Genomic DNA, 25,442 nt, shown 5'->3' with positions numbered 1-25,442 from the left:
AAAATCATTTAGATAGAGGACCTGGTCCAGGAAGAGAGCTGTCACCAGAGAAAACTACAAAAAGTAGGGTAAGTATGGTAAGCTGAGGTAGCTTGGCAGGGTTGGTTTATTCAAAGTTTTCTCTGCATTCAATGCATTGTCTCTGAATGGAATGGCAAACACTTGTTTACAAATGCTTGCTCTTCCCATCTTTCTGTGAATTGTCTTCCTCCTCGCTATAGACCTAGACCCCTATCTCCTTCTTAGCTCAGAAAGGCATATAAGCCTCAACTGCCTGACTGTTATGGACTCATTGCCTTTGTGGGCCTGCCATACATACACAATTAAATTTGTTTTTCTCGGGTTAATCTGTCTGATGTCAATTTTATTGATAGAGAAACCAAAACAACCCAGATGGGTAGGGAATTTTTATTTTTCTTCCATGCAAAAGAAAAAAGTCAAATACGAAAGACCACATATAATATGATTACACTTTTATTAAATGCCCATGATAGGCAAATTCATAGAGACAGAGCAGAGACTAGTCATTGCCACAGGCTATGCAGAGGGAGGAACAGGGAATGACTGTTAATGGGTATGGAGTTTCTTTTGGGAATGATGAAACTATGCTAAAGTTAGTGATGATAGTTATAACAGCTATATCAATATATTAAAACCTATTGAATTATACATTTTAAAAGGGTAGATTTTTATTGTATGTGAATTATATCTCTTTAATTGTAAAGCTGTTATCAAAAAGTCCCTGGGATATCCCATTTCTTAAGAAACCCATATATTTTTCTTTCTCCTTGAAGTCTTCTGAAGAAGTTTATAGCTCTTTTTGCTGTGTGTGCTTTCAAGAAGCAGCTTGCTCTGGTTTCATTTGATTTTGTTTCATTTTAGTGTCAGAATCAACCCTGCTTACATATCCTGAGTCTTTTTCTTTTTTCAATATGAGGCTTAACAACAAACAAAAAGAGGCAGCACTTCCCCAATGATTCAACAGGTTTTGATGGGCAGATGGTGAGCGTTTGTTTCCCTCATTGTTTGCTACCAGGAAGAAAGGTGTGAAATAGCTCTCTGTGTCAAAATGTACGATTCACAAAATAATTCCTTCTTTTTATTTTAGCCTAGTCTGATTTATTGAAACACTAATGTCTCTTAATTTTATGTCAACTTTGGGCAAAATGTCATCATGTTCCAATGACTTTTTGGGAAAATAAGATAATAAATTTACCTACACAGATAGTATAGATGAAAGCTAAGAAAGATGAACACTTTAGGCTGATATGTGACCAATATTAGGCTGATATGTGACCACTTTCAAAACCCATCACTACAGTCTTGAAATTTCCACCACAACAGACTAAAAATCTTAATTAGAATATTCAGAAATCAATAGCCAATCTACTTAGGTAGATCTTGAAATATTTATTTATTTTGGGGGGCAATTTCTTCCTAATTACAGGAGAGGAAGATACTGCTTGTGGCTTCCCCAATACCCATTCTTTTTTTTTTTTTTTAAATTCTACTTTTATTTAGTGGTAACAGTGTGTCTAGCTAAAACAAACAACCTCATTTCAAGCTTCCCTGGAAGCCAGCAATGGCCTTGTGACATGGGAGAAGAAGACTGCCCAGAATTTCCACGGACGTTATGTTTTCCTAATATAGATGTTACCCCTTTCTTTGTTTTTTCCTCCAGCTCTACTGAGCAATGCTGCCCCTTTCTTATTCTTGCTGTTGAAAGGGAGTATAATCTGTCACCCCAGAATATGTGTCCTTGGCATATAGATTACCTATATTTTTACTGTATAGAAATTATTTTATGATTATTTTTCCTTTTAATCCATTTTTATTTGACAATTTTTTGAACTTATATATAGATAATTTACATTATTGGTAAATTTCCTTTGAGCATAGTAATGGGATATTATAAAATATGTTTTACAAAAACAGATGTTTGATGTTATAGGATTGAAGCCTAAACAATACATAGGGAAAGGAGTTTCAAAAGGGATGACGTATACATATTTAGAGAGTAAGGTGGTATGTATAAGTGATGGAAAGATGGTTTCTACATGTAAATGTTTCTATCCTATCATGTTTCTATTCTGAGACTTTGGCCAACTTGGTTCCCAATAAAATGGATCAGCTATACATGTAGGACCAGACCACTGTAGGGTTTTTCTTCACAACTGGAAACCAAATACAAGATTAACTCCAACCCAAGGTAATTTTTAAAAACAGTCAACATAAAGACATACGCCTACCAGTTTGGGAAGGGAATGAGGGGAAAGAATATCAACTGGGACAAGATATGATCAGCTGACCAGCTGATTTGCTCCTTACTCCACCCAGTGCAACAATGGCCAAGTATTTAGCTAGTCTACCAACTTGCATTTTTGCAAGGTAAGTATCAAAACCAAGGGGAAAATGCATTATCATAGCTGACAGAAATCAAGAAAGATTTTTTTTAATGCTCAAAATGTGAAGTAAAACTAGAGAGAAAATACTGAGCAAATAAGGCACTTTGTCCCAAGGTATGGAAACATCGACAAAACTATTACCAGTTATAGCTGACCTTTACTGGGTAAAACCTGGACAAACAGGACAAACTCCTTTAAAAGGAAAGCCTTCAAAGGGTCAAATCCCATGGTATTCACAGACCGGGCAGGCTGCTACAGGGCACGAAGAGTCTATTATACAGAGAAAAGCAGTAGGAGCACAATTATCTTTGAAACCTTTTGGGCTGCTGCAGTGCAGACCCTGCAGTGTCAGTTTTCTATGCTAAGGCAGGAAGGGATGTAACCCCACTTTTGCTCTATAGTTGCCTGGTTGAGTGACTTCCTTTAAGAGAAATGCCTTATCTTTGCCAATTTTTATGAAATAGTTTCCAATTCTATTTCTACCTTTATCTCAGGAAATTCCAAGTGAATAAGAAACTCATGTTGTCTCCCTAAAATAGCCAACTCTTTGTACATTTTTCCTTTAATAAGGTGACACAGACTGCTTTACTTTGTTTGAAAATTTCCAAGTGTTGCCACGGAAGGACTTTCCACTGACAGTCTGCAAATAGACAACCCATGAAGAAATTATTATAGCTATGGTCAACAGAGTCAGTGTTTTGGACAGCTTCATGGAACAAGTCTTACTAGAAGTACTGGGAGACTACATTTAGAAAATTATTTCTCCCGGACACCTATTTTAGAGTGGACTAAAGTAACTGAGGTAAACAAAGCCATTATAATTTAAAAATATAGTCTTTTTAGGGATTATTTTTCTCAATTTTGTACAAAACCACAATTACCAGTATGTGAGTTCCAACTCCTACATAATATTATAGGCTTATTTTTCATCTACATTTTAAGTCGGGGATAGAAATGTTGTGGTTTCCTGTGGTGGAATTGGCTTTACCAAAATAAAGAAACTATCTGATGAACTCAAATCAGAGGATGGATGTACCAATCACTTATTTTCTAGGCTTTGAGTTACTCTGGAGAGTAGCTAAAGCTTAATTTATCCATGTTCTTAAAACCTAATTTGTATAACATGGCCCAGTGGTATTATCAAATCATTTTCTATATTAAGTAATAAAAATTCAGTCTGATGACTTAGTCAATTATATTTAAAACTTATTATTTTGGTTCATTGAAACCAATTTGGCACTTACATTTTTACTCACTTTATCCAAAATTCCATGGAAATAACAGAAAATATTCAGGTACTAAAATAATAAAATTATAATCAGCATGGAAAACAAGAATGGGAGCAAGCAGAAGGACCAGGATATTTGTGGAAATGCTGAAAGACAGAGATAAGATCTTTGGATAAAGAACACAGAGGAGAGGAAATGTAGCTGCAAACACCAGAAGTAATCAAAAGCCTCAGAGAAGTCTCATAGTAGGGTGTTGGGATGATCAGAGGATGTGTAATGGGAGAAGTGAACTCATATAGGATTGGTTCAAGGATTGGTTCAGGTCCTTTGGAAAGCTCCCTGTGGAAGAAACTTGAAACCCTGACCTGAAGGATGACAAGGAGTCTAACAATAGACCAATGTCTTTAAAGAAGATTGGTATCACTAGAATTGAGAGAGGGAGGTAGAGAGGGGTAGAAAATCAGAGGGAAGGCCAGCAAAAGGTAGGGCTCTGTAGAGCATGTTCAGTATTTAAATTGTGTTGTTTAGTCACTAAGTCGTGTCTGACTCTGCGACGCCATGGACTGTAGCCCTCCAGGCTCCTCTCTCCATGGGATTTCCCAGGCAAGAATACTGGAGTGGGTTGTCATTTCCTTCTCCAGGGGATCTTCCTGACCCAGGGATTAAACCTACATTTCCAGCTTTGGCAGGCAGATTCTTTACCACTGAGCTAACTGGGAAGCCTAAGTATTTAAATAGATAGCTATTAAAGAGTTGTGTACAGCGCAAGCAATAGTCCAATAAATCTTGTAAAAACATTTATTCTTTTTGCCATATTGAAAATAGAGTGCAGGGTGTTAAGGGTAGATGGATAAAGTACAATAGGATAGACAAAAGGAGACTTTGGCACAAATGAATATCATGAACCTCATATAAAAAGGTTTCTTCCCTTCAAATCTCTTCACTTTTCTACATGCCTCCCCACCCCCACCCCCACCCCACCCCCATCATAATCCAGAGTAGTTTCCACCATGAGGATGACTGAAATGGACTCCAAACTGATATCCTTAATCCTCATCTCTGGCCTACTCCAATATCATCCATCATAGTGTAAGCAAACAATTTTTTCTAATCATCTTTTTTTCCACTTCATTTCTCTGCTTAAAAATTGATCATGTCTTCATATTACTTATAGATGGGGTTTGAGAGGATTAAAAAAAATCTATTTTCCTCACTCAGGTTCTTAATTAAATACGTCACAATACAGGAGTCAGACAGATACAGAGGAAAGTATCTCCTGTATCAATGAGAAAACTGGTTATCAGTGAACACGGCCTAAGCCTTCTTGCTGTGTGTGCTTGGTGATAATTTGCCTACTAATACCCATTGAATAGCAGCCAATCTTTTCTCATGTTGGATACTTCTATATAATTTATACATGATGGAGAGACAGAGACCCAAAGTAAAAGATGCTGAGACAATTCCTCCTCCTCCAAAAATTCCAGATAGTTCACCTTTGCTTTCTTAATAGCAGTACATGAAGGGATAGGGCAAAAGGGCAGTAATATTCCACTAATGTAGTTCCTTCCACAACTGGATAGCTGAAGCAAGAGGAAAGGAGGGTCCATATCATATACATTATAATTTAATACCAATCAGTCAAATTTAATACCAATCAGTCTTTTCTCAAACCAGAGTTAAGGTTGGCATTATTATCTGAATGTGTTTGGGAAAATTTTAATTTTATGTGGTTCATTATCATAGCCATGTTCACTGGTATGTTTATTTATCTCTAAAGGAGGTTTTGGTATGATGAAATATCTTCTCTCTCATATTGAATTTCTAGATTAGGAGCACTATATTAGAAATTTATAGTGATAACAATCATACTAATCTTAATTCTCCAGACATTTACAGTAATACAAAATCTCTAATATCAATACATGACATTTTTAGAAATATGTTATAAGTAAATCAAATACAATAGACTACTAGTATTATTATAGTTAAAAGATGTTTCAAAATACTGTACTATTCCTAAGAACTATAAAACATTATAGTAACCTATAAAATTAATGCTTCAATGATTCTAAAACATATCAGTTGAAGATAATGCATATATATGTTTTATATATTAGGATAAATTATATATATTTATCATAGGAAAGATAAACTATCTCTGTTTCTATAATGTGTAACACCCTGACACCAAGGCACTCAACATCAACTACCATTAATAATGATATATTTTATAATTAAAGCAGTTAACTGATGAGAAATAGTGACTTTTTACACATACTTGAATATGAAAGTAGGTCCCCCCCCATCTTATTAAAATATCTAGTGGAAAATTAGTATAAGTCCTTGTTTATTCATTCCAAAAAGAGCAGGAGTATTTTTAATACATTTGTTGGAATTCAGTATCTGTTAAATAATAATATTTATTATATCTGCATATTAAAAATTTTTAATTATATAGCAGTAGAAAATTACTGAGAATATTCACAATGTACACAGCTAAAGGAAACACTTTGCTCATGAAAAAGTCAATTTGGGTACCTCTGTCAGGATTAAATGACTTAGATCCATTTCTCCCTGCTACTTCCCACTAACATAACAAAAAGCATTGATAATAAACCAAGGAACAACCATAAGTAACTCAGAAAGGTGGTAAGAAGAGAATTGGGGAGGGAGGAGATGCTGGTACTGGAAAAGTAGCTGAGTGACTTACATTGCCTCACCCAACAGAGTAACATGGCCCCAACCTGGCATTTCATAACCTGCAACTAGCATTAGAAGGAAATGGCAACCCACTCCAGTATTCTTGCCTGGAGAATCCCTCGGGCAGTGGAGCCTGGTGGGCTGCCATCTATGGGGTCACACAGAGTCGGACACGACTAAAGTGACTTAGCAGCAGCAGCATTAGAAGGCAGCCTAGACAGGCTCATCCTTCCTTCAAATCCAACAGTCCAACAGGACATCAGGCAACCCTCACTCCATCTTGGATGCAGCGGGCAGATACAATCCCAATATCTGCCAATAATAAATGACCAGGGGAAGTACTCTCCATTCCTGTTGGGCTTGCATTTTTTCTCACATCTACAGACACTGACACATGTAATAAAGGTACATAGAATTAAATATATGTACATGCACACATACACACATACAAGTGAGCACTGAGAAAATCTGAATACAATTGGAGTATTGTATCATTGTCAATATCCTCGTTGTGCCATTGCACAAGTGTTTTTCAAAATGTTACCATTGGGTGGAACTGAGTAATATGTGCACAGGGTCTCTCTCAGTTATTTCTTATAACTCATGTGTATCAATAATTACCTCAGTAAAAATTTCAATTTTTTAAAAAGTCAATTTTTATTTTCCCTTCTATATTTGAATTTCACTGGATGTGGTATTTATTTTACCCACTAGATAATTGAGAATCATCCCACTTTGTGTTTACTCAAAGCTAGTTAAACTCAGAGCAATCTTATTTTAAAGGAATGCTGCATGGTATGACCTTATCAGCCATTTACTAACTTATTTGAATAGACATTACGTACATGAGCTGGTCTTTGAAGCATCTTTTCTGCCTGAAGCTGTTTTTGTTGGTTTGGTTTTTTTTCTTTCCAATTTTAAACAGGAAGTATTCCTTCCCTGTCAGCTCAAGAAAATTTCAAGTTATTAACTAGGATTCTTCTGAGCCATAATTGATACAAATAGTTCATTAAAACACCTATCTAAAATCTGTAACATGTTCTTAAGGGAGGTGGTCTTAGGAAGAAAGGAAGCGATGGTTGATTGATCATTAACAGCCCAAGAAAGTGTGATTGTGGGCAAGTTATTTCACCTCTGTGCTTTCATTTCCCTACGTATAAAAACTGAAGTAACAGTAGAACCTATTTCCTAGGGTGGTTATATACTAAAATATAATATATATATATAAAACCTTTAGTTCAGTGCCAGGTATATGGTAAGCACTTCAGTAAATATTAACTATTATTTCTACTCATAAAACATAAATCATTCTTCATTAGAATTTGTATAACTAAACAAGGTAGCACTTTAAATCTACTTTAACATAAGCAGCTGCCTCTCTTTGGAATCCTTTTACGTACTGTTTGTATCACCCTTGTTGTTAACATTTGTGCAGTGTGCATCTTGTGTAATTAACTCCTGGATAAAAAGAAATATCCTTCGCCTTTTCTCTACTAGCTGTTTAATAGTATAGCTTCAGCTCCTCCACCAAAAACATTAGAATTGTCACTTAATTTTCAACCTCCCAATATTTAATTGAAAGATGTGCAATATAATTAAAAAGGTACCCATAGGGCAACTAATTCTGAAGACTAGCGATACGTGAATGAAGAAAGTATGCTTAATTTCATTTTATGCTTTAGCAGTTCCTATCTTACATTGATAAAGAAATCCTAAGCTCTACATCTCCATAAGAAGATAGTCTTACAATGCACATGTGACTATATAAAATTCTTATGTGTATATGCTTTTGTGTGTATGCACACATGGAAAGCTACACAAAAATACAGATATTTTAATTTGGATAATTCTAGGGCCTTATATAATGTCACTCTCATACACACAATTATGGTATTTTCCCAACCAGAACAAGACAGCATATTCTAATGTTTTGCACATTATATGTATTTTATTGTTTACAATGTACTCTACAACCTAATTTTGATTAAAAAGGCAAATGATTAAAAGTATTGATTGCTACAAATAATAGTTTGGGATAGTTTTATTTTATTTTATTGCCATAACTGAGGGCATTCATTCCTCCATGCCTACTATAGCACATGGATCTATTCCTAAGAGGAAACATATTAGAATCCAAAGTTTATTCCTGAAGAATCTTAACAAATTTCCTAACATCTTTGGAAAATGTCAGGAAAATTCACAATTTCTACTATAGTCTTCTGATTTAAGTCAAGGAAAATAATTTTAAAGATAATAGGACAGCCCAGGGAAGTGAGCTGCAGCCAGTTACTGTGGAAAAACCAGAGGCAGTCACAGTCATGAAGTTGCCAACACCACAGCTGGGGGACTTGCCAACAAAGTAGATGCCAAAGCCAGAAAAATAGCTCCTCAGATTGACTGTTGAAATCTACAAAGGCCAAGTGCTTCATGTGTGGGTCTGACTACAGAATTGCCTTTTCCCCAAAAAGATATTGTTTATTTGCTTTATATTATAGAAAGTGTTGGAAATGTAAAAATAATATTGTTATATATAAGAATAAAAATCTGCCCAAGGACCAGATCAGCTTTCCTTTAGTGAACAATAAAAAAGAAACTCTGAAGTTATATATCTTTTATAAATTTTAACTTTCCTTCTCTATGACTCAGTTTCTCTATCTGTAAAATGGAGATAATACAGCATTACCATGTTATTGTATGGGAAAAAATGAAATAATAGATGTGATAGACTAAGCATAATGCCAAGCAAATAGCACTCATCAAACACAGGAATAATCGTATGGCTTTTATTTTTCAATTTGTTAATGTGGTGTATTACATTGATTGATTTGCAGATATTGAAGAATCCCTGCATCCCTGGGATAAAGCCCACTTGGTCATGGTATATGATCTTTTTAATGGCTTCTGATTGCTAGAATTTTGTTAAGTATTTCTGCATCTATGTTCATCAGTGATATTGGCCTGTAGTTTTCTTTTTTTGTGGCACCTTTGTCAGGTTTTGCTATTAGGGTGATGGTGGCCTCATAGAATGAGTTTGGCAGTTTACCTTCCTCTGCAATTTTCTGGAAGAGTTTGAGTAGGATAGGTGTTAGCTCTTCCCGAAATTCTTGGTAGAATTCAGCTGTGAAGCCGTCTGGGCTGAGCTTTTGTTTGTTGGAAGATTTCTGATTACAGTTTCAACTTCTGTGCTTGTGATGATCTGTTAAGATTTTCTATTTCTCCCTGGTTCAGTTTTGGAAAGTTGTACTTTTCTAAGAATTTGTCCATTTCTTCCGCGTTGTCCATTTTTTTGGCATATAATTGCTGATAGTAGTCTCTTATGATCCTTTGTATTTCTGTGTTGTCTGTTGTGATCTCTCCATTTTCATTTCTAATTTTATTGATTTGATTTTTCTCCCTTTGTTTCTTGATGAGTCTGGCTAATGGTTTGTCAATTTTATTTATCCTTTCAAAGAACCAGCTTTTGGCTTTGTTGATTTTTGGTATGGTCTCTTTGTTTCTTTTGCATTTATTTCTGCCCTAATTTTAAAGATTTCTTTCCTTCTACTAACCCTGGAGTTCTTCATTTCTTCCTTTTCTAGTTGATTTAGGTGTAGAGTTATTTATTTGACCTTTTTCTTGTTTCTTGAGGTATGCCTGTATTGCTATGAACTTTCCCCTTAGCACTGCTTTTACAGTGTCCCACAGGTTTGGGTTGTTGCGTTTTCATTTTCATTCATTTCTATGCATATTTTGATCTCTTTTTTTATTTCTTTTGTGATTTGTTGGTTATTCAGCAGCGTGTTGTTCAGCCTCCATATGTTGGAATTTTTAATAGTTTTTCTCCTGTAATTGAGATCTAATCTTACTGCATTATGGTCAGAAAAGATGCTTGGAATGGTTTCAATGTTTTTGAATTTACCAAGGCTAGATTTATGGCCCAGGATGTGATCTATCCTGGAGAAGGTTCTGTGTGTGCTTGAGAAAAAGGTGAAATTCATTGTTTTGGGGGTGAAATGTCCTATAGATATCAATTAGGTCTAACTTGTCTATTGTATCGTTTAAAGTTTGTGTTTCCTTGTTAATTTTCTGTTTAGTTGATCTATCCATAGGTGTAAGTGGGGTATTAAAGTCTCCCACTATTATTGTGTTATTGTTAATTTCCCCTTTCATACTTGTCAGCATTTGTCTTACATATTGCAGTGCTCCTATGTTGGGCGCATATATATTGATAATTGTTACATCTTCTTGGATTGATCCTTTGATCATTAGGTAGTGTCCTTCTTTATCTCTTTTCACAGCCTTTGTTTTAAAGTCTACTTTATCTGATATGAGTATTGCTACTCTTGCTTTCTTTTGGTCACTTTTTGCATGGAATATCTTTTTCCAGCCCTTCACTTTCAACTGTATGTGTCCCTTGTTTTGTGGTGGGTCTCTTGTAGACAACATATATAGGGGTCTTGTTTTTGTATCCACTCAGCCAGTCTTTGTCTTTTGGTTGGGGCATTCAACCCATTTAAGTTTAAGGTAATTATTGATAAGTATGATCCCACTGCCATTTAATTTATTGTTTTGGGTTTGAGTTTATATACCCTTTTTGTGTTTCCTGTCTAGAGAATATCTTTTAGCATTTGTTGGAGAGCTGGTTTGGTGGTGCTGAATTCTCTCAGCTTTTGCTTGTCTGTAAAGCTTTTGATTTCTCCTTCATATTTGAATGAGATCCTTGCTGGATACAGTAATCTGGGCTGTAGGGTTATTTTCTTTCATCACTTTAAGTATGTCTTGTCATTCCCTCCTGGCCTGAAGAGTTTGTATTGAAAGATCAGCTGTTATCCTTATGGGAATCCCCTTGTGTGTTATTCATTGTTTTTCCCTTGCTGCTTTTAATATTTATTCTTTGTGTTTGATCTTTGTTAATTTGATTAATATGTGTCTTGGGGGTGTTTTGCCTTGGGTTTATTCTGTTTGGGACTCTCTGGGTTTCTTGGACTTGGGTGATTATTTCCTTCCCCATTTTAGGAAAGTTTTCAACTATTATCTCCTCAAGTATTTTCTCATGGTCTTTTTTTTGTTGTCTTCTTCTGGGACTCCTATGATTTGAATGTTGGAGCGTTTAATACTGTCCTGGAGGTCTCCGAGATTGTCCTCATTTCTTTTAATTCATTGTTCTTTTTTCCTCTCTGATTCATTTATTTCTACCATTGTATCTTCTACTTCACTAATCCTATCTTCTGCCTCCCTTATTCTACTATTTGTTGCCTCCAGAGTGTTTTTGATCTCATTTATTGTATTATTCATTATATATTGACTTTTTTATTTCTTCTAGGTCCTTGTTAAACCTTTCTTGCATCTTCTCAATCCTTGTCTCCAGGCTATTTCATCTGTGATTCCATTTTGATTTCAAGATTTTGGATCATTTTCACTAATATTATTCGGAATTCTTCATCAGGTAGATTTCCTATCTCTTCCTCTTTTGTTTGGTTTTGTGGGCATTTATCCTGTTCCTTTCAGTTCTATTCAGTCGCTCAGTCGTGTCCGACTCTGCGACCCCGTGAATTGCAGCACACCAGGCCTCCCTGTCGGTCACCAACTCCTGGAGTTCACTCAGACTCACGTCCATCAAGTCAGTGATGCCATCCAGCCATCTCATCCTCTGTCGTCCCCTTCTCCTCCTTCCCCCAATCCCTCCCAGCATCAGAGTCTTTTCCAATGAGTCTACTCTTCGCATGAGGTGGCCAAAGTACTGGAGTTTCAGCTTCAGCATCATTCCCTCCAAAGAAATTTCAGGGCTGATCTCCTTCAGAATGGACTGGTTGGATCTCCTTGCAGTCCAAGGGACTCTCAAGAGTCTTCTCCAACACCACAGTTCAAAAGCATCAATTCTTTGGCGCTCAGCCTTCTTCACAGTCCAACTCTCACATCCGTACATGACCACAGGAAAAACCATAACCTTGACTAGACGGACCTTTGTTGGCAAAGTAATGTGTCTGCTTTTTAATAGTCTATCTAGGTTGGTCATAACTTTTCTTCCAAGGAGTAAGCATCTTTTAATTTCATGGCTGCAGTCACCATCTGCAGTGATTTTGGAGCCCCCCAAAATAAAGTCTGACACTGTTTCCCCATCTATTTCCCATGAAGTGATGGGACCAGATGCCATGATCTTCGTTTTCTGAATGTTGAGCTTTAAGCCAACTTTTTCACTCTCCTCTTTCACTTTCATCAAGAGGCTTTTTAGTTCCTCTTCACTTTCTGCCATAAGGGTGGTGCCATCTGCATATATGAGGTTATTGATATTTCTCCCAGCAATCTTGATTCCAGCTTGTGCTTCTTCCAGCCCAGCATTTCTCATGATGTACTCTGCATATAAGTTAAATAAGCATGGTGACAATATATAGCCTTGACATACTCCTTTTCCTATTTGGAACCAGTCTGTTGTTCCATGTCCAGTTCTCACTGTTGCTTCCTGACCTGCATATAGGTTTCTCAAGAGGCAGGTCAGGTGGTCTGGTATTCCCATCTCTTTCAGAATTTTCCACAGTTTCTTGTGATCCACACAGTCAAAGGCTTTGGCATAGTCAATAAAGCAGAAATAGATGTTTTTCTGGAACTCTCTTGCTTTTTCCATGATCCAGCGGATGTTGGCAGTTTGATCTCTGGTTCCTCTGCCTTATCTAAAACCATCTTGAACATCTGGAAGTTCACGGTTCACATATTGCTGAAGCCTGGCTTGGAGAATTTTGAGCATTACTTTACTAGCATGTGAGATGAGTGCAATTGTGCGGTAGTTTGAGCATTCTTTGGCATTGCCTTTCTTTGGGATTAGAATGAAAACTGAACTTTTCCAGTCCTGTGGCCACTGCTAAGTTTTCCAAATTTGCTGGCATATTGAGTGCAGCACTTTCACAGCATCATCTTTCAGGATTTGAAATAACTCAACTGGAATTCCATCACCTCCACTAGCTTTGTTTGCAGTGATGCTTTCTAAGGCCCACTTGACTTCACATTCCAGGATGTCTGGCTCTAGATGAGTGATCACACCATTGTGATCATCTGGGTCATGAATATCTTTTTTGTACAGTTCTTCTGTGTATTCTTGCCACTTCTTCCTAATATCTTCTGCTTCTCTTAGGTCCATACCATTTCTGTCCTTTATCGAGCCCATCTTTGCATGAAATGCTCTCTTGGAATCTCTAATTTTCTTGAAGAGATCTCTAGTCTTTCCCATTCTGTTGTTTTCCTCTATTTCTTTGTTCCTTAACCTGCTGGGTATTCCTCTGTCTCTTCGTCTTGTTTATATTGCTGTGTTTGGGGTGTCCTTTCTGTATTCTGGCAGTTTGTGGCGTTCTCTTTATTGTGGAGTTTCCTCGCTGTGGGTGGGGTTGTATCGGTTGCTTGTCAAGGTTTCTTGGTTAGGGAATCTTGTGTTTGTGTTCTGGTGGGTGGAGCTGGATTTCTTCTCTCTCTTTTCAAAGACAATGGGCTGCTTTTCTGGGTGCCTGGTGTCCTCTGCTGGCATTTAGAAGTTGTTTTTTGGAATTCACTCTGTTTAAATGTTCTTTTGATGAATTTGTGGGAGAGAAAGTGGTCTCCCCATCCTATTCTTCTGCCATCTTAGGACGACCTCCTATTGTATTTTTAATGTTTGTATTATTACACCAAGTTAGACAAATCAAAACTATTTTTTAAAGCTTTTCCACAAGTTACTTTATCACACATCTTTGTTTAACACAAATCAATTATTTGGAAATCTATTTTATGTAAGTATGTTATAAATAATATACTACTATCTTTTCACTTATTTTCTTGGTGACTTTAGAAATTCAAATATTAAGAAATAATTTTCAAAGAAAAAAATCATAGCATCATTTTCTATACCTCTCTAGGTGAGTATCAACTGTGCTAATAACCAGATCAAGTTGTATATACACTACCCATTACACCCAATTTAAATTTTAAAACAACTCAAACAGAGGGACATTTCATTTTAGTCCTTATAGTATATCCATTTGGGTTTTTTTCTTTTTTTAAGAAATAATATAACCAATCCTCCAGGTGATTTTCTCAGTTTTCAGTTAATTTCTGTCATCATCAGAATTGAAACCAACAAATTAAAACCTGTGATCAATATCACTGAGTAATGTTTTTTTAAAAAAATGAGAATACCAGCCATTAATTCAAAAGGCTGAATGACAAGAATTCTTTTGTTTTTTTAATCTTCCATCTTATTTCCATGAACTCAAGAGTTTCTCTACATTCCTTATAAAGTATGTTCGTCCCTTCAGTGAACTAGTTGAAAACCCACAGGAAACAGGAATTCATTTTATTGCAACCCTTCCTTTTTCTGTGAAGGTTATGAGGAAGATTATGAATTTCACATTTCTGTGAAAAACTAGCAGCATAATGTAGATCTGGGAGCAGGATATGCCAAGATGCTTCTGAGGTCTGTCTATTGGTCAAGAATGCATGACAATTTAGGTCAACCATTATTCTATGTTCAAAAAAAAAAACAGGACATGAGGCTCAAGATTGTTTTTTTATGTTTTGCTCCATTTGAATTACACAGGCAAATCCAATGACATAAATGAGGCCTTATATGACCTGACATCCACATGCCTAATCTAGCAGAACCTTGACATCAATGGTACAGTCAGATGAAGCTAAAGGTGCCTCCAATGCCTATGTTGATGTCAGACTGAGTAGAAGCTCCATGCTTGGCAATCTCGCTTGAGTGCTTTGCAGTCCTGGCATGTCACCTAACTGGCTGGTGCTTTCCAATATGCCCTGCACCACTTCTGATTGATGTGTGAGTGTGCAAACATTACGGGCATTCAGGAGCCAGATGGCCCACACAACAAGCACAGCAGCCAGGCAAAACACAGGCAGATTCAGCTCACTGCTGGAGAGTTACATTTTTGGTGATTCCTCACCACACTAAAGTATGTATAGTCTTATTTATTTGATTTCATTCCATACTGACCTACAACAATGTCTCCTTCTGTCGTTTCAGTGCCACATTCTAATGAAAGGAGCAAATTAATTTTTCCTTCCCATTTAGCAGGAAATGAAGACCTTTACGATCAACCTGATTCTATCATGCTATTTGTGGAAGCTGTCACGTGCTTTCTCAAGTTATAGATGAACAAAACCTGTTCACTGCTTCTCCAGGATAAACCAGTCACTTATTTTTGTCATCTCACTTAAATGGATTCTTTAAAACTTAAGCCCTAACATTTAAAAGGAAGTGTCCAGAAGAACGCATCCCTTCTCAAATCAGCAGTAATAGTGCATACATGTATCAGCCACACAAGAAACTGATATATTCACAAAACACTGCAAAATCACCTTATTCCTCAAAGTAAAAAGTTAAAGTCAGTTAATACTGGTCTTCTCTCCTCACACATGTAAAACACCATGTATGCGTATGCTTGCATGTGTGTGTGTGTGCACGTGCACACAAAGTGAATGGAGATTTCCACTGTAACTACTATGGTAAGAAAAAGCCGAATCCACAAATAAGAAAACCAGTACTTTTCAGTGTTAACAATGTATGAGTTAAAAGAATATGACAACTAACAGAAGTCTTTCTTGAATCTGGCTCAGTCATGCCCACGTGTCTCTGACTTTATTCACTAAGATAATCAGCCTTCTAGAAATCACTAAAATAGAACCTTCAAAAGCACCAGTTTAAGATCTGGAGATCTGATGGAAGTTGGGAGACTTGTTCAAAGAAGTCTGAGGAATTACTTGGCTATTTCTTTACCATAGTTCTATCTTAAAATTGAAAAAAAAAAATACATAATACACTTGAGAAAATAGTAAGCTTGCTTCCTGAACTTAAAACAAATAGCTCTGTGTTGGATCCATTCTGAGCACATCATTCCAGGCTGTCAGGTCAGCCACACTGTTTGTAGTTTCCCTCTGGAATAAGCTAATTCTGGAATCACTTTATAGTTTGGATACTTTCAGCATGAGATATTGATGTCCTTGTAGAGTAGATTACATAACAGAAAAAGAAGGCTCATGTTTTACTGAAGTACATGTACTACACAAACTGTGTAATGTGACTGTGGAAGCCCATGTATGTGTTAAGAATTTTAATTACTTATGTAAGAGGAAGCAAATATTCATCTTTCATATTTCATCTTGACTAACAGTTTTGATTTGCTTGGAAACAAAAGCTACCTTTTGCAGTAAACCACTGTTCCAACAGCAATAAATTTCACAATGAACAAAGTTTAAACCGACCATTTAAAATTTAAAAAAAAAAAGATGGTCATTAAAGGTCAAAGAATCTGCACGAAAAAAATACAGGAGGGTACTATAAAATGTAGTTTAAATCAAATTGTTATACATTAGGAAATCTTTAATGCCAATTCTGCTATAATTCAAGAAGCAAATAATGAAGAGGAATAAAGAAAAGAGTAAAGTGAAGCCAAATGTGTCATCACATAAAATAACATACACCAGGGTAGGGTGCTATAAAGTTTTATTTCTACAGCTTTGAAAGAAGCTAAAAACTCACTTGTGACTCTCCAGCTCATGAGTAATGTGGTCATTTCAAACTTATGGCAATAAAAACTTTATAGCACCCCAGTTCAGAACATATGTCAAACAGAGAAAAAAGTAAAAATCAAAATGAAATGTGACAAAACACTGCAAAACACATCTCATCTGACACCACTATTCTGTTTTGGTCTAGGATTCAGCAGCCACTTTCATTTTGGAATTTCTTTCTCAAAATCATAAAGCAACTTGAAAGATCACTATGATTAACATCAAAGTAAATGTGGAAAAATGAATTTCTTGATCATGCTGGTGCTCTCTATATGAATTTCAGGAAATGTCACAAATGTTGCAAAATTAAGAAGAGAAACCTAATTCTGTTGCTAAAAAGTAATGTGTTTGACCTTCACATAGAAACAATGAAGACAAGCCACTTTCTTTTACAAAAATTTTACAGAAAATGGCATGTCTTTACAAGGAAAACTCAATGCTTTCAAAGGCTGTAATCATAATACATTTAAATGAATACATTGCTTCTATTATCAAGGAATTATTGATATTCACCCCAGGAGGTCATATTTTTCCAAGATTTTTGCCTGTTGATGAAATTATTTTATGAAAATAGCATCTAATTAGACTTTAGTTTATTAGTATTAATTAGTTATATTTTGTCACTTAAACAACTGGTATAACTTTGGTGCTATTCTAATTCTCACTTTATTTTCTTAGCTGTAGGGCCAGAATCTAATTAATCCTATTATTAATAGCTGTCTAATTTTTAGCGATTCTCTTTCATAGCCTAGAGATTTCATAGCTCTGTATGAAAATAAGAAAAGCTGTCATTGATTAATATATATTTGTTTTTATATTAACTGGGTAACTGCAATGTTACTACACACAGTCATCTACTCCTTGATTGATGACCATATCGTCACACATAGAATCATCAAAATATCAAATGAAAAAGCAATGATCATATAGTTTATTTCTAATTTAAATTGGAAATTTAAATTTAATTTAAATTGTTTAAATTGTTTGGGGATTTCTTCTTTGCCTATAGCACAGATGTAATAGATTTCAAGGTAGTTGTTTTCCTTCCAATCAAACTTTTAGGTGATTATAAATATCTTCCTATAGACCACACTCAGAAGCCTAGCTATAGTGTACCACCTCTGGGAAGAAAAAAAAAAAGTTAACACTTTTCCTACTGAAATAATGATAGAAGGAAAAAAAAGCTTAAAAATTCTAAGAGACACCCTGACCAACAGAGTACAATGCAATTCATTAGTCCTTGATAAAATCCAGAAATGACTCCATTGTTTCCCCTGAATTTCTATCCCTTCTAAAGAGGAGAGGAGTTAGCTGTCACCCACAAGTGTCAATTCAAAATAATGAGAGTGATTTAGGAAAAGTCACTAAATTTTTTTTTTCCAGATACTATAATGTCCCATCATTACAAACGTCATTACTTTTAGAAGGTTAACCCTCTAAAACAGGCATTTTGATAGGGACAGAGTAAAGGGACAAAGGTGATTAAATAGTTAATCCCACTAGGAGATTGTAAGTAAACAATATGGGAGGTCCCTGTAAGTTAATGATTACTTGAAAAAGAAAGTTTGCTTAACCACAAAACCAAGAAGGCTTGCTTAGAAACAAAACCATGCAACAGAGACATGAGACATGCTCCAAAACAATAAATCAATGGTGGCATGATACCTACATCCTGACCAGTGAGCTCAGTATGTTAGGACATGCTCTGTGTACACATAAAGAACAATAATTCATGGACCTAGCCTGACCATGTGAAGACATGAAAACTCCCCTGCCCATCCTGAAGGAGGAACTAATGATAGAAACATGACATCTATTCAAGAAAGACAAAGACGTTCTTCTCCCCTTCCCTGCCTTTTCTTTGACTATAAAGTTGTAGCCCAGTAAGTTCTCGGGGCACAGCACTCTCTCGTCTGCCCACTTGTAAGCCTCACAAGCGTCCTATTCTAATCACTTCTTATCTATCACTTTGCCTTTTGCTGGATTCTTCTGCTCTGAAACATAAAGGACTGGGGCCTCTTTGGATCCCCCCTGAAACACCACCCATAGGTGTCAATTTCACATCAGATGATTCACAACTACAAGCATTTGAACTGTGATCAAATCCTATCACATGGATCCATGTTCAGTATTACTCAGTATATGCCTATTACCTAGAGAGTTTAATGCTACACTTACATAGGAAAAAAACACTCTGCAAGTACATCTCCAGTTTGAAACAGTGCCTAAAAAGTGTTCATAAAAGGTTTGTACCTAACAAAGAAAAACATTATGTCCCTGTTCCTGACATCCACAACAATAATGGCAAAAGAAGGATAATAAGAACATACATCTTGATCTTACAAGCCAAGCTTCATTCTAGAAGAGGTGAGAACAGAGCATCCTGTACCTTAACTGGCAACCATAATTTGAGACCATTTTGGAGACTGTATTACAGTGACATTATCCTTAATTTGTTAAAATTCATTTTGCATCTAATTATAGTCAGAACAAATGTGAAGACGTGTAAAAGTAGTACCTCTCTTCTCATTTTTTCTCATTAAAAATTATTGTATCTTATCTAAAATTTGTTTTTCTTTGCAAACTAAATATTTCAGTTTAGATTTCATGTTTTTACTTAGTAAAAACAAAATCAAAGATCTCCATTAAAGTCAAACACAGGCTAAATTTTCCTATACCTTGAGGTGAAAGTTGGTTCTTTAGAATGTAATAAACATATGCTAAATAATTACAAATTTAATAACTAAAGTTTTGTACTCTTAAAAAAAGCTAACCAGTTCTGTCCATTTGAAATTTTTGTGGTGATGAAAATGTTCTATACCTGTATCATCCATTAAAAGTGAAGTGAAGTCGCTCAGTCGTGTCCAACTCTTTGCGACCCCATGGACTGTAGCCTACCAGGCTCCTCCCTCCATAGGATTCTCCAGGCAAGTACTGGAGTGGGTTGCCATTGCCTTCTCGAGGGGATCTTCCCAACCCAGGGATCGAACCTGGGTCTCCTGCATTTCAGGCAGACGTTTTAACCTCTGAGCCACCAGGGAAGCCCATATCATCCATTAAGACGGCTAAAAACACATGGCTACTGCATACTATGAATGTGGCCAGTGCAATGGAGGAACAACATATTTTACTTTATTTTCACCAATATAAACTTAAATTTCCATATGTGCCTTGTGGCTACTGAATCAAATAGCACAAGTTTTGATGTTGTTATTGTTTGATCACTAAGTTATGTTCAACTCTTTGCAACCACATAGACTGCAGTACACCAGGCTTCTCTATCCTTCAATATCTTTCAGAGTTGCTCAGATTCATGTCCATTGAGTCCATGATGCTATCTAACCATCTCATCCTCTGGCATCTGCTTCTCCTCCTGCCTTTAATCTTTCCCAGCATCAGGGACTTTTCCAATGAATTGGCTTTTTGTGTCAGGTGGCCAAAGAATTGGAGCTTCAGCTTTAGCATCAGTCCTTCCAATTAATATTCAGGGTTGATTTCATTTAGGATTGACTGGTCTGATCTCTTTGTAGTCCAGTGGACTTTCAAGAGGCTTCTCTAACACCACAGTTCAAAAGCATCAATTCTTTGGCACTCAGCCTTCTTTAAGGTCCAGCTCTCACATCCATACAGGACTACAGAATAAACCACAGTGATATCTTTGCTTTTTAATATGCTGTCGAGGTTGGTCATAACTTTACATCCAAGGAGAAAGCTTCTTTTAATTTCATGGCTGCAGTGATTTTGGAACCCAAGAAAGCAAAATTCACCACTGCTTCCACATTTCCCCCTTCTACTTGTTATGAAGTGATGGGACTAGATGCCATAATCTTAGTTTTTTGAATGTGGAGTTTTAAGCCAGCTTTTTCACTCTTCTCTTTCACCCTTATCAAGAAGTTCTTTAGTTCCTCTTTACCCTCTGCCATTAGAGCGGTATCATTTGCATATCTGAGGTCACTGATATTTCTCCTGATGATCTTGATTCCAGCTTGTGAGTCATTCAGTCCAGAATTTCACATGATATGAAAGTCTGCATATAAGTTAAATGACAGGGTGATAATATACAGCCTTGATGTACTCCTTTCTCCATTTTGAACTAAACCTTTGTTCCATGTAAGGTTCTACCTATTGCTTCTTGACCCACATACAGATTTCTCAGGAGACAGGTAAGGTGGTCTGGTATTCCCAACTCTTCAAGAATTTTCCACAGCTTTTATGATCCACACAGTCAAAGGCTTTAGCATAGTCAGTGAAGCAGTGGTAGGTACTTTTTTCTGCCCTGGCTTTCTATATGAGCCAATGAATGTTGGAAATTTGATCTCTGATTCCTCTGCCTTTTCTAAACCCAACCTGTATATCTGGAAGTTCTCAGTTCACATACTGCTGAAGCCTAGCTTGAAGGATTTTGAACATAACCTTACTAGCATGTGAAAGGAGAAGGAAATGGCAACCTACTCCAGTATTCTTGCCTAGAGAATTCTGTGGACAGAAGAGCCTGGTGGGCTGCTGTCCATGGGGTCACACAGAGTTGGACATGACTGAAGTGACTTAGCAGCAGCAGCAGCATGTGAAATGAACACAACTGTGTGGTAGTTTGAACATTCTTTGGCACTGTCCTTCTTTGGGATTGGAATGAAAACTGACCTTTTCTAGTCCTGTGGCCACTGCTGAATTTTCCAGATTTGCTGACATATTGAGTGCAGCATTTTAACAGCTAGATAAGTGTATACACTTATTAGTAATTAGCACAAGTTTAGGCATTAATTGGGATTCCCTGGCAGCTCAGATTGGAAAAAAGCTGCCTGCAGTGCAGGAGACTGGGGTTTGATTCCTGGGTTGGGAAGACCCCCTGGAGAAAGCAATGGCAACCCACTCCAGTATTCTTGCCTGGAAAATTCATGGACAGGGCAGCCTGAAGGGCTACAGTTCGTGGGGTTACAGAGTCGGATAGAACTGAGCGACTAACACACACAGGCATTAATTACTAAAAATTTATACCCTTGTCTACACATATGTTATACACACCTATAGGGTTATGTGAACAAACATACACATAAGTGGATATGACCTTATAGTTACTTAAAAATGTGTATCAAAAATTTCTCCAACTAAAATATACCACAGACTCTTTCTTCATTTTAGTGAACATGAAGAATTCAAATTTATTAAGACAATTTTGACCAAAAATATCTTTCACATCAAATGCAACTAGTTAATTCTGCAAAACTTGTGATTTTTTTCCCTCAAATTTAACTAGAAAAACAACTCAATCCTCTGCTTTAATTTGCCATTTCACAGCTTGCAACTGTTTATTATGAGTGCTCCTAATTTTTTTTCTTCTGGGAAATTTTGCAGTGCTATTACGTCAGTATATGTTTAACATTTTGACATTCTTTTGAAATACAAAATGATTTGTACTGTTAAATATATTTATTTACATTCAAGAAAAATGCCATGATTTGGAAAACGCATTCAGGTTTTGGAATAATTCCAACTAGTAAAGACCTTTTATCAGCACTAACATCTATTTGATATAGATCCTTGATCTGATAGAAACCTGATTTATTTAAGTATTTGTAATTAAGCAACAATAAGACCAATGGGTTGGTCAAAGTATACATTGTTTCAGTTATGGAAGATAAAAGAGTCCTAGAGGTCTACTAGATAGGAGAGTGCCTATAGTTAACTATATTGTATTGTATACTTAAAATTTTGTTATGAGGGTAGATCTTATGTTAAATGTAATAAAGTAAAAGAGAAGGGAGGAAACTTTTAGAGGTGAAGGCATAATTTATGTTATTATAATTGCATATGGTGATAATATACATTAAATATATACATCTTTTTTCATGGCAATCATATTTAATAAAAAATAAAAATTTTTAAAGTCTGAACAATGGGAAGTAAGACAACACACTGATTTCAAAGCCGTGGTAATAAAAAGAGCACTGGCACATCTTTCTTATTCATCTGGAAATGATGGGTGACCCAGATTTTCTCACACAAAAGAAATCTAGGTGTATAATTTAAATTATTTTAACTGTGTAGCAGACTTCTCCCGGTCACCTCTAAAGATACACTAAGATGCATGTTCTCAGTAGGAACAAAACATTCTGACTCTGATACTTCTAAAAATTTTGCCTTTTCTAAGTTTCTTAGGTGAGAACTCTTGTGTTATAATTTAGAAAGAGAAAAAAGTACACTGAATCTAGTCTTTCACTTTTAAATTTTTTCCCCTTAAACACTGGTTGTCTATATTGCATACTGAATCCCAGTAAAGAAAAAAAAAATGTACTGGATTTTTACTGAAACTGGTATGTTTTACAGAGTATGGGCCCCACACACTATAGTTACAGACAGCCTGTTTGGCAAAGTTCTCATTTCATATACAGATATTCTAGTCTATATAGCAATGAGAAAACAAACAATTCTTCGACTGACATAGTTACAAAGTCAAGAGGGAAAAGCAACTGTTTTCAAGTCAAAAAACTTAAATTTAGGATCTGAGTTTATAAATAAGTAGTTCAAGGGAGTCACCTAGAGAGGTGTTTTTCAAGCTACAGGTGAAAACTTGAGTAGACTGTGAAATCCATTTATATGTCATGCCAGCTCTTAATTTAACAAATCCAACACAACGGAATGGAAATTATTAGAGTGTGGCAACATATGGTAAGAATAAATTGCCTTTTTTAATGAAACTTCTTCCAAATGTGTGTGTGTGTGTGTGTGTGTGTGTGTGTGCACATGAGAGTAGAGAGAGAGGATCATAAGGAACTCTCATAGTTTCTCTTGAAAGTGAAAGTGAAGTCACTCAGTCGTGTCTGACTCTTTGTGACCCCGTGGACTGTAGCCCACCAAGCTCCTCCATCCATGGGATTCCCCGGGGAAGAATACTGGAGTGGGCCGTCCTCCCCTTCTCCAGGGGATCTTCCCGACCCAGGGATCGAACCCAGGTTTCCCGCATTTGAGGCAGACGCTTTAACCTCTGAGCCACCAGGGAAGCCCACAGTTTCTCTTGAACTGGGTGGCAAACAGCAAATAAAAAAAAAAATGGAGGCCCCCAAAATAGAGCAAGGATAGATTATTTTATAATCCGAACTCTGGACCCCTGAAAGCCTTAGAAAGAATCCTAATTTTGTTACCCTCACAGATTATGTAACTTTTCTCTGCTTTTTCTCATGTGTCCATCTCATAGTATCCATCTCAAAGTGTTGCTTTAAGAATTAAGTGAGGGACTTCCCTGGTGCTCCAGTGGAAGACTCCACCTCCACTCAGGCGGCACAGGCTCAATCCCTGGTTGGGGAAAGAAAATCCCACATGTCATGTGGTGTAGTCATAAAATAATACAATTTTTTTTTTAAATGAGATAACCCAAGTAAATCCATTATAGCAGTGCCTGGTATTTGATAATATATTAGTTGTTAGCATTTCATTTTTATCCTATGATCCTTGAGTTACTTTAGATTTTAGGTTCAATATTGAGCCTAAATGTGACTTTTTTTAAGTGAATATTTTTCCCTTGTTTTTAACTTAAATTCATAGGAAAGCACTGTGTTTTAAAAAATGAACATGTGAACTTTATCTAAAATTCCTAGTTATAGGACTTTGCTAACAGGCACATTTTTCATGAAACAAACAATTTCGGGCAGCAAGCCCTCATTGTCCATTTTTCTAATACAAATTCCTCTGTTCTTGAAATGTCACTGACTGTCCCTATTCAGCTATGCCCTGCTTCTATCATGTCTGTCACCATATTCATTATAAACAAGACAGGTGTCTTGGGCACTGGGAGGTAAGAAGTTCACATTTTGTGATTTTTTAATATAATACTCAAAATCTTTGGTGGGGACTAGCCTTTTTACTGCCACTGATAAAGGCTATGACCCTATACCCTGAAGCAACCCAAGTGAAATAAGATCTATTTATAAAGACTCAGACAGTAGGTACAACAGCAGCACTGACGGTGTTAGGTAAAAGCATAGACTTCATAAATCATCCAGCCCTTGAAAAATATTAGGTACCATACAATAAGCTCTTAAAGAGCTTTGGCATCCTCAGAATAATGTTTTAAAGTTTAAGGATAATTACTCCCAAATCTACACAGTTTTGAATGTAACTTAACACTGGCCTTTGATTCAGTACATTGCTAATTATGGCTATCTTTGTTAGATTTAAATTGAATTAGGTTAAACTGTGACCCAGTGATTTTCTGCATTCTTATGTGGTCAATGCAAACAGTTATATTTAATGGTGGTAAAGCTGAGATAAAAGTGTTAACACAAGAGTCAGTTGCAAGGTCATTATTTTTTTCAAAGTAATAAAAACATAGTACTTTATCTACTGTAAAATTACAGGCTAATGACTCAGTCCTACAGAGTGGCTCTCAAACCTTGTTCGATGTACCCACACTGATTTAAGAAATGATAAAGTATCATTTCAAAGATTAAATAATGATGAGGAGTCTAAATCACACTTTAAGTGGTGCCACCAAATATAAGTTTTTAAAGCTCTCGGTAGAATTTTTTTGGATAAAGAAGTGAGAAAAGTTATTCAATCAAACCAGAAGGTAATTATTTATGAT

At 36.2% G+C, this 25,442-nt stretch overlaps 1 protein-coding gene and 1 non-coding gene across 2 annotated transcripts in view; both read right to left on the bottom strand.

Annotated features, from left to right (window-relative positions):
* The window catches only part of DMD (dystrophin), a 2,235,978-nt gene that overhangs the window by 1,999,226 nt on the left and 211,310 nt on the right, over positions 1–25,442 (bottom strand). The window lies entirely within an intron of this gene.
* On the bottom strand, positions 19,834–19,905 carry TRNAF-GAA (transfer RNA phenylalanine (anticodon GAA)). The gene has a single exon. It is a non-coding gene; the product is annotated as a tRNA-Phe (tRNA).

This window comes from Budorcas taxicolor, chromosome X (genome assembly GCF_023091745.1).
Source record: "Budorcas taxicolor isolate Tak-1 chromosome X, Takin1.1, whole genome shotgun sequence".
Lineage (NCBI taxonomy): Eukaryota > Metazoa > Chordata > Mammalia > Artiodactyla > Bovidae > Budorcas > Budorcas taxicolor.
Note: the sequence above shows the minus strand (reverse complement) of the source record. Positions and strands in the feature narration are given on the sequence as shown.